Raw genomic sequence first — 10,183 nt, 5'->3', positions numbered from 1 at the left:
CTGTCAATTACATAACAACTTAGGATTTCGAAATATCCAGCTTAAAAGTGATGACGACGATGCGCGTATGAATACATGACACGCACACTTGATCATACCTGGGTAGTAATAGCATTAATGAATTACTTTTTCTGGTAATTTGTAATGTAACGCATTACTTTTGACATTAGGTAATTTGTAATCTAATTTAATTACATTTGGGCTGTAATTTTAATGACATTATTCATCACTTTTTACAAAAGAATCGAGTGTGTGTTCCGTGTTGGCAATTGGCAGAAAGAGAGTTGGGGGACTGGCAAATGAAAAGAATTCCAACGGCACTACGAACGGTGACGCACTCAATCGGCACGTGGAACGTCAATTCCCTTCTACGAGCCAGTTGCCTTAGGCAGGGCACTCACAAACAAACGTTGTTAGGTTAACGGTTTGTAGCCCTGGAGAATCATTGTTTGCGGGCCCCATCCTCCTGACAGTCTTCCTGTTGTCGTGATACATTGTGTCTCCTTCGTCTCTACATTGTGGAACGATACGTCATACGTGGCACACTAGCATGACATGTAGAAGAGACAAATAGAAGAGTACAAGCTAACTGTTGATACATTGTAAGCATACATTTTTCTCCTCGAATTTCGGGGAAGGCAAGTTTCGTCAACTTGTGTGATCCTTGTGCCTTCCACAAACTCGGGAACATGTATGCCAATAATGGTAAAGTAATGACCTTGTAATGTCATTACTTTTTTGTAGTAATTGTAATGTAATTTTATTGCGTTTCAATTGCAGTAATGAGTAATGTGATTTAATTACATTTTAGAAGTAATTTACCCAGGTATGCTCTTGATCCTTGAGCCAGCTGAGCGCTCTGGACGGATTGCGCGGCGACGGTCATTCGCAGGTAAAAGAAAGGTCAAGAAAGCGCGCACGCACACGAAAAAGAGAAACGCAAAATCAGCAAACATACCAAAGAATGGCCAAACTCTCCTGATAGTCGGCTCTATATTCGACTATATTACGCCGATGTCGCGCGTTACTTGCACTGCTAAAACAGAACTTCACCGAATAATACGCTCCCGGGCATCCGTCATTCCGAATGATATCAGCCCCCCGCCCCCTACTAAGTTGGCAAAACTTGTCACGGATCACATACAGACAGACAACCTACTTCCGGTGTACCGAAATCCTCGTTCACAGTTATAGCCCTGGCTAGCCCCAAGCGCGAGGAGGGTACTATTTTCCGCGAGGGGACGTAGAGCCGTCGGCTGTCCACCAATCAGGGACGATGGATGTTAAAAGATTTATTTCGAAGCGTTTATTCTTCAAAGTTTATTTTTCGGAGTTTATTTCCACAGCGTGGATTTTCTCATGATTTATATTGAAGAGTTTATTTTGCAAATTTGATATTTAAGAGATTTATTTTTGAACGTTTTATTTTTACATGATTTATTTCGGCGTCATCCCTTTATTGCCAATGATCTCCTTCACCTACGAGATAGCGTTAGGGTTGCCACCAGGCCGGTATTATACCGGCACGGCCGGTTATTTGCGCGCTCTGCCGGTTGCCGGTAGGAAGGCGATACCGGCAGCCTTTTGCCGGTATTTCTGGCTCAAGACCTTTCATAAGGGCTCTTACGAGGTTTTCCCTTCAACATTCCACTACAGCTTGAATAAATCTGGAGCACTGACCCAACTCCGCAGTCACCAGTCGTTTTCTTAGTTATTCATTATTATGATTATTCATTGTTATTATTATTATCATTGTTATTCACAACGTCTTGTGTTCAGAGGGGAGAAGAGCAGTGGTTGCGCAAAGCTGTTGGTGGTTGTGTCGAGCCAGCTTGAACGTTTTTCACCCACGACCCTTTCCTCCTTTCCCTCTATTCCACCTCCTCTCCGTCAGCCGGTATTTTTCACTCCGAAAGGTGGCAACCCTAGATAGCGTCCTGGGTGTGAATCACGTGGTGTGAATACCAGATGGGGTTGGGAAGGTGCACACACCTGGTCACCTGAATCCGGGAAAAAACACGGTTTGACCCAGAAGCGGGCTATTGTTACTGGGGCGCGGACAAAATCTCACCGGACAAAAGCTCACCCATTCAGCGTCGAAACCGGACAAAAGCTCACCACATTTGCAACGGCGTTTTCTCCCCGTGCGATATATATTTTGCGATTGTATTATGAATGATTAATAATATAAATTGATAAACTACTCTTCAATTGAGGTTTTCCTGGAAAAACTGAAACAGCAGAACTGTGTATTACGTTTATTATTTTATTTTTTATCTTTTTTTACGCTTCAGAGGCGGATGCAGCTTCCCACCGCTTCCAGGTGCCTCAGGAGATCTTCATGGTTTAAATAGCTGATCGTCTTGTAGGCATTCAATTAACTTCCAAATGCTTGGGTGAGATTGTCCGACTAGCTTTGCGAAGCCGTTGTTCCAAGCTTCGCAGGCGTTGTTTGTTCGGTCTCCATCTTGAAGTGTTGCATCCAACACGTTCCACACAGAAGGTGGAAAATCTGGACGCCTGGCGGAGGGTTACTGAGTTTCAGAAACCGGGGAAACAAAGGTGACTAAGGACAAAAGAAGGAACGAAGAATTATGCAGCGTTCCATGACCGTTATCAGAGCACATCCCTATTTTTACGGAGTGCCCACGATCCGTCTGGGACACCAACCTAGGGAGGGTTTTTCCGGGGATCAGTCACCGAACAAGCAAGTTGTCACTTCGGACTGCTCATGATGCGAGGCACGAATAGAGACGACATAGCAAAAAGTACATATGATGCACGTGTCAAGGGGGGAGGGGGACATATAGTGATGATAAATACGAGGAAAGGTCAGCCAGTGTGATACTTCTGCTCCTGTGGCGGACAAGTGCGTCCTGGGCCGACTTCAGAGGGAACGGTATCGCCGACATTGGTCTGAAAGCGTCTGAGGAAAACCCAGGAAAAACCCAAGACGGCACAGCCTGCGAGCGGGATCACCTCCCAGTCTCCACGCGGCGGGCCAGCGCAAAGAATAACACAAGATAGTTCTCATTTGTGTTAAATGGGCAGTTACAGGGCATAATAAAACAAGGAAGAAAAGGCAAACTTACGAGCGGCATTTAAATTTTACAACTTAAAAGCTGTCGTTATAAAGGCTAATTGTTTGGTTCCAATTTTAGCTGGCTAAAAAATTCCTCGTCATTGAAACATGCACATTTTGTCTTTCAGTTCGTGCCCGCACACTAGTCTAACACGCAAGCGACTAGCCCATAATATGTAATTCGCGTTTGGAATACGCGCTTTTCGCAACCCATGCCGTATCATCATTCGCTGTAATACTATATTTCTGCGGATGTACAGTAAAATTTTATTCTCATTCCGGCACTGTTAATAATCCATAATACAATCAACAAATATATCGTACGATGAGAAAACGCCGTTGCAAATGTGGTGAGCTTTTGTCCGGCTTCAACGCTGTGACGGTGAGCGTTTGTCCGGTGAGCATTTGTCCGGTGAGCGTTTGTCCGGTGAGCTTTTGTCCGGTGAGCTTTTGTCCGGGATTCATTGTTGCTGCCTGGACGATTCCACGGAGAAGAATTCCTCCGATACAGAGACTGCACCCCGGACAGCGAAATGATCGTCTTGTACGGAGATAGCGACTTGGAAGCGCTTTTGTCGGCCGAGTAAGTGTTTTGGGACGGAAACTTTAAGTATAACTCACCAGAATTCATGAATCCCGTTGTAAACCCTTTATGTGTCGATACAAGGAGAGTGTCACCCTGTGGTGTTTGCTATCACCAGGCGACGTGATACAGCCGCCCATGAATAAACCCTTGGTGTAATTCGTGACACACTCCTACACCGTTTCAGTCACTGGGGACACTACAAAGCCAAGGTTACTGGCACTTCGAAGTTGCAGCTATGAATGCAGCAGTGACAGTGTTCAGCGCTCTACGTGTGAATCAGCCGATAAAAATACTAAGTGCCTGCGCCTTTCATTAGGCGACGGCGATAAATGAAAAGCGGGACTAGCTTTGCTTGAGAACCGTCTGCAAGACAATGAAGAAGTACGAGAGTGGTTCAGGGTGGTAAGGCACCTGCCCTTCCAGATCATTAAAGACACGTTCATGCTTAATTCATTTAGTTATGTATTTTATTTTCAATGTCTGCCACATGTTGCAGCCACACGTTGTGGACGTGAGGCTGGCGCTTGAGCAGTGCTCCCATCGTGATGGGCCATCTTATGCTTGCAAAAGCTTTATTGTATGTGCGTGTTTCTTTTCTTTTTCTTTTTTGACACTGTCTGCTGTTAGTTTGTACTGGTTTACGTTTCAAGTTCGTTCGGGAAAGAGTGGGGTGGAAATGAAAGCCACAATTTCATAAACTTTTCGCATCGAATTTGGTCCGAATTTGGAAGATGTCCGCGCGTCCATTGACAGCGAGACCGGGAGAAAAGAAACGATGGGCGGAACTAATACTATTGGCCAGGTACCGAAACGCGGTATTGATGGATATTCATGCATTATGCATTGTGGATGAATGTACATCGCCACTGACCACAACCAGGGGGGGGGGAGGGATATGTTTATTGAAAAAGAAGTGAGGAAAGGTTAGTCAGGCATAGGCCGACTTGCTATCCCTTCCATAAAAAGAAAACGAAAACGAAATAAAGCAAAGAAACACAGACACAGCAATCGCCTGCGGGTTGTAGTCGTCTTGAACACAGGTGGGTCACCGGTTCACTCCTGCTATTCCTAATCCGGGCCTCTCCTTTCGTCGACCTTCTTACCTCCCATCGCCCCCATGGCGACGCGGCTTTTTGGGCCGTTACGTTCATCGTGTCGTTACATCCATTGTGTCGTTACATCCATTGTGTTATTACATCCATCATGCTATTACGTCCAACGCGTCGTTACATCCATACCGTGCTATTACATCCAACGAGCTGTTACATCCATCGTGCCTTTACGTCCATCGATGGATGTAACGACACGATGGATGTAACAGCTCGTTGGATGTACTGGCCCCGGGATCCGGAAAAAACGGTCCCGGAAAAAATGGTCCCGCAAAAAAGGGTCCCGGAAAGAAGGGTCCCGCTGGCACAAGGCGGAAAAAATGGTCCCGCAGGCAGGCGATATAGCTTTGTCATCGCTTAAACACACATCTTTGGTGTGACAGTGACATATGTATTATATTTTGTGAACACGGTGTTTTATTTTCCTCTTTCTTTTTTTGCTTTGAATTTTTAGATAGATAAGTGCTTTATTTAGACATTCAATACATTACAAATTATAAATTGCGTAGTGAATTGCGCGGTAGTAGCATATGACTACCCCGCTTGATTAAAATTGCTACCCCAAAGTTGGCAGTAACTCGATCGGTGCGGGACAAATGACATTAGTGCACAAATACGCTTGGATTTATTCAAGAACAAAAACAGCGGGCAATTACATGTCACACAGCTATAGTAATGACAGGAAAAAATGGTACCGGACCCAGCCGTTATTTTCTTTCTCCCGCACATTCTTCTGAATACTCTTAGTACATTCGTGCATTCCGTGCATGAACAGTCTGTGAACTAGTGCTGAAACAAGTTTTTTATTGTAAACCGGCTTCGCACCTGGCTGACCTTTCCTAGTAGTTATCATTATTAGTTTTTTTTCAGTAAACATATACCCCCCACTCCACTGGTATAACCCGCATACTTTTATTCGAGGCCTCCTTCTGACCACGCCTAGGATAGAGTAGATTACACAGACAAAAAGAACTCCGCCCAAAGCCGGAAAAGAGAATAACGTCAAGTGTAAGCGCTAACCGAAGGACAGTAAGCTTTTCACCAGTACCATGCTTAGGCTAGAGTAGGTTATACAGACAAAAAGTTCACTGACCTAGGTCTAAGAACTCCGGCCAAAGCCGGAAAAGAGAATGATGTCAAGTGTAAGCGCCAACCGAAGCTACTACCCGAAGCCAGCTACCGATCGAGTTATTGCCGACTTTGGGGTAGGAATTTTAGTCAAGCGGGGTAGTCAGGTCCTACAACTAGGCAATTCAAAGCAAGAAAAAAAAAGAGCAAATAAAACACCGTATTCACAAAACATAATAACTATCTCTGTCTGAGGAGCATCATCTGTCACACCAAAGATGTGCTTTTGTGCACAAGCGATGGCAAAACCATTCCATGCCTGCGGGACCTTTTTTTCCGCCTTTTGCCAGTGGGACCCTTCTTTCCGGGACCCTCTCTTCCGGGACCGTTTTTTCCCGGACCATTTTTTCCGGGACCGTTATTTCCGGGACCGTTTTTTCCTACACCCACTGGCCCCGTACCTCCCACGCTTGGTTACGTGGAGGGAAAAAGGCAAGGGCAAGCAACCGCAAACTGGTACGGGGCCATTACATCCAACGAGCTGTTACATCCATCGTGTCGTTACATCCATCGATGGACGTAATGGCACGATGGATGTAACAGCTCATTGGATGTAATAGCACGGTATGGATGTAACGACGCGTTGGACGTAACAGCATGATGGATGTAATGACACGATGGATGTAACGACACGATGGACGTAACGGCCAAAAAATCTGGGTCGCCATGGGGGCAATGGGAGGTAAGAAGGCCGACGGGAGGCGAAGCCCGGATTAGGAATGACAGGAATGAACAGTCAAGACGACTACAACCCGCAGGCGGTTGCTGTGTGTGCGTTTCCTTTCTTTCTTTTTTTCGTTTTCTTTATATGGAAGGAATAGCAAGTCGGCCTATGCCTGACTAACCTTTTCTCGCTTTTTTTTTCAATAAACATACGCTGCATGGGACGCGCGGACGTCTGCATCCAAATTCGATGCGAAAACTTTATCAAATTGTGGCTTTCATTTTCACCTCATTCTTTCCCGGACGAACTTGAAACGTGAACGAGTACAAACTAACCGCAGACAGTCTCAAAAAAGAAAAAGAAAAGAAACACGCACACACAATAAAGCTTTTACAAGCATAAGATGGCCCGTCACGACGGGAAGCTGCTCAAGCGCTAACTTGACCTGCCAGCCTCAAGTCCACAACGTGTGGCAGACATTGAAAATAAAACACATAAAATGAATTAAGCATGAACGTGGCTTTAATGATCTTATCTGTGTGCTGCTCTCGCTATATAGTTGCGCAACGCTACCATTACTAAAGGTATAGCAGTGACTTAACAGCAAAAGATCACAGTTTCTTGAGCAGCGCGGCCATAATTGATAATAGCAAAGTGCATTCTATATTTTAGTAGGTACATCAGTTACAAACAGCGCTTCATTCGCGGACTGTAACATTATGTACATGGCAAAACCCCAACATCTATCACGCATTTCAGATACGTGGCGACGTCTTTATATTGAACGAGGGCACACAAAAAATAGTGGCGAAATAGTTCCATCTCTTCGGCATGCCGGGCGTTCCTCTCCCGGATTCGTGACGTTTGTGGCTTGGGCAGCGCTGCAGGGTCGCACAGCAGAAGCCACAGCTGGTACTTGTATTGCCAACTGTAGGATGGGACAAGCGTAAGCTTGCCCCATCCTACAGCGGTACTTTGCGGCGTGCTGCACCTTCTGGAAAAATACAAGAAGTTCCGCGAGACTCGGGAGCTGGTTCGGGAGTTGGTCATGGAGTCCATTGTGCCAACCCTCAACCACATTCGCGGTGCGTGCTCCGGAATTGCCAAAGTGGTCCTATACGTCACGGACAGGAACGTATGTCAGCCAAAATTGTGGAAGTAGGATATGAAGTGCCGCAGCAGAGCGCTCAGAAGAGGTGATACTTGCTGAGGTGGATTGGAAATAAAATCCTCGCTGAACGGGAGACGGAAATGTTCGGGGAGGAAGGGCAGGTGCCTTACCGTCCTGAACCACTCCCGTACTTCTTCATTGTCCTGCAGACGGTTCTCAAGCAAAGCTAGTCCCGCTTTCCATTTATCGCCGTCGCATAATGAAAGGCGCAGGCACTTATTTTTATCGGCTGATTCACACGTACAGCGCTGAACAGTCACTGCTGCATTCATAGCTGCAACTTCGAAGTGAAGCATCCAGTAACCTGAGCTTTGTAGTGTTCCCAAGCGGCTGAAACGGTGTAGGAGTGTGTCACGAATTACACCATGGGTGGCTGTGTCACGTCGCCTGGTGAGAGCAAAACCACAGGGTGACACTCTCCTCGTATCGAGACATGAAGGGTGTACAACGGGATTCATGAATTCTGGTGAGTTATGCTTAAAGTTTCCGTCCCAAAACACTTACTCGGCCGACAAAAGCGCTTCCAAGTCGCTATCTCCGCACAAGACGATCATTTCGCTGTCCGGTGGGGAGTCTGTGTAATCGTCCAGGCAGCAACAATAACCCGTTTCTGGGTCAACCCGTGGTTTTTCCCGGATTCAGATGACCAGGTGTGTGCACCTTCCCAACCCTATCTGGTATTCACACCACGTGATTCACACCCAGGACGCTATCTCATAGGTGAAGGAGATCATTGGCAATAAAGCGCAGAACCACGACATTCGCACTGGGACCACTCAGTTTCAAAGCAACTAAGTTTCCTAAGTTTCAAAAACAACTAAGGAATTAACGACCTCAAGACTTCCTGGCCACTGACGTAGGTGGGACAAAAAAGTACAGAACAGCCATGTTGGAATGAACCGCGTTTGAGATGGTCGATGGAAGGCGCTGCGTAACAAGCACAGAACAGCGACGAAAACATTGACCGAGTATTCTGTGTCCGTGGATGTAATGGCTCGTTGGACGTACTGGCCCGATGGATGTAATGACTCGTTGGATGTACTGGCTCGTTGGATGTAATGACCCGTGGATGTAGTGGCCAAAAATGGATGTAACGTCTCGTTGGATGTAACTGCACAATGGATGTAACAGCATGTTGGACGTAACGGCTCGTTTTTGGATGTACCGGCGCGTTGGATGTAGTGGCACGGAATCCCGCAAACTTGCCTCCCGTTCTCACGCTTCCCCTTTCCCCACCTCTCTTCTCCTCACAAACAAGCAAACAAACAAACAAACAAACAAACACGCACGCACGCACGCACGCACGCACGCACGCACGCGCACGCACACGCACACACACACACACACACACCTCCCCATGAAGGAACTCACCTTGAAAGGATTAACCTCAGTGCCATGCGACGGGAAACACATACTTGTCCGCATACTTTGCCGCATTACTAGTGTTACGTACATTTGCTTTTTGTCGGCACTTGTGAACGATGTTTCGACCATTCAATATGCGTACGGTACAGCTCTAAAAACAATGAAAGAAAGAAAGAGTGAGAGAGAGAGCGGTTTTGTGTACCTGTTGAACAGCCCAGAGCTTACAGTGGGGACGACGTTGAAAAACAATTCGCGGGCTCTGTAGGAAGCAAATAAGAAGAAATTTAATTTTGTAATGTGAGAGAAGAGTGTCAACACTGTGTTTGAAGAAAATATCTGCCGATTTCGAGCTGTTTTTTTTTTTCTTTTTTTTTTAGAAAAGCGCAGCCGAAAAGAGAAGCATATTCTCCGCTCGCTTAGCCTTCCGCGGAGAGCGCGCGAGTATGCGAGCTAAAAATATTTCGCGCGCCCCCTAGGAGTCAAATAAGCAAACTTTTTATTTTACGTGGTAAAAGATGGATGTTTAAGCTATGTACACACAAAATATTAACAAATTTGAAGCTGGGGTTTTTGAGAAAAACGCTCTCCAAAAACCCGATTCTTTCGCAGGCCCTCCCGTTTAGAGCGCCGTACCAAAAATTGTAAATGACCACAACGTGACAAACCGCATACCACACGAAAGAGCAACAAATGGGCTTTCATCTAATATCAGTTTCATTGACGTCGGACTTGTGGCGGCTCTGTAACAACCCCACAAATTTGCGCAACAAATGCAGTTCGGAGCGTTTTCGGGAATTTTTCCCGATATGTTTCGGCCATTTTCCACAACTTTTTTTAGCTTAAGTGAGATGCATGCACCCCTTCTATGGTGACAAAAATTGCCGTCTAAGGGCGACGTCCGGTTCGAGAGATACAACGCCGCAAACTTGGAAAAAATTTAGCCCGGAAAAATGTGCACTTTTTTTTAACCCCCTCCAGAAGGAGAACGGGATATCGCACAGACCCGCGGTCCAGCTCGTTTCGCTTACTTTCAGCCAAAGAATAACATGTAATTTTCCCGGGGAAAAATAAAAATGTG

The sequence above is a fragment of the Ornithodoros turicata genome, chromosome 5 (assembly GCF_037126465.1).
Source record: "Ornithodoros turicata isolate Travis chromosome 5, ASM3712646v1, whole genome shotgun sequence".
In the NCBI taxonomy this organism is placed as follows: domain Eukaryota; kingdom Metazoa; phylum Arthropoda; class Arachnida; order Ixodida; family Argasidae; genus Ornithodoros; species Ornithodoros turicata.
The sequence above is the reverse complement of the archived record's forward strand: the minus strand, read 5'-3'. Positions refer to the sequence as shown.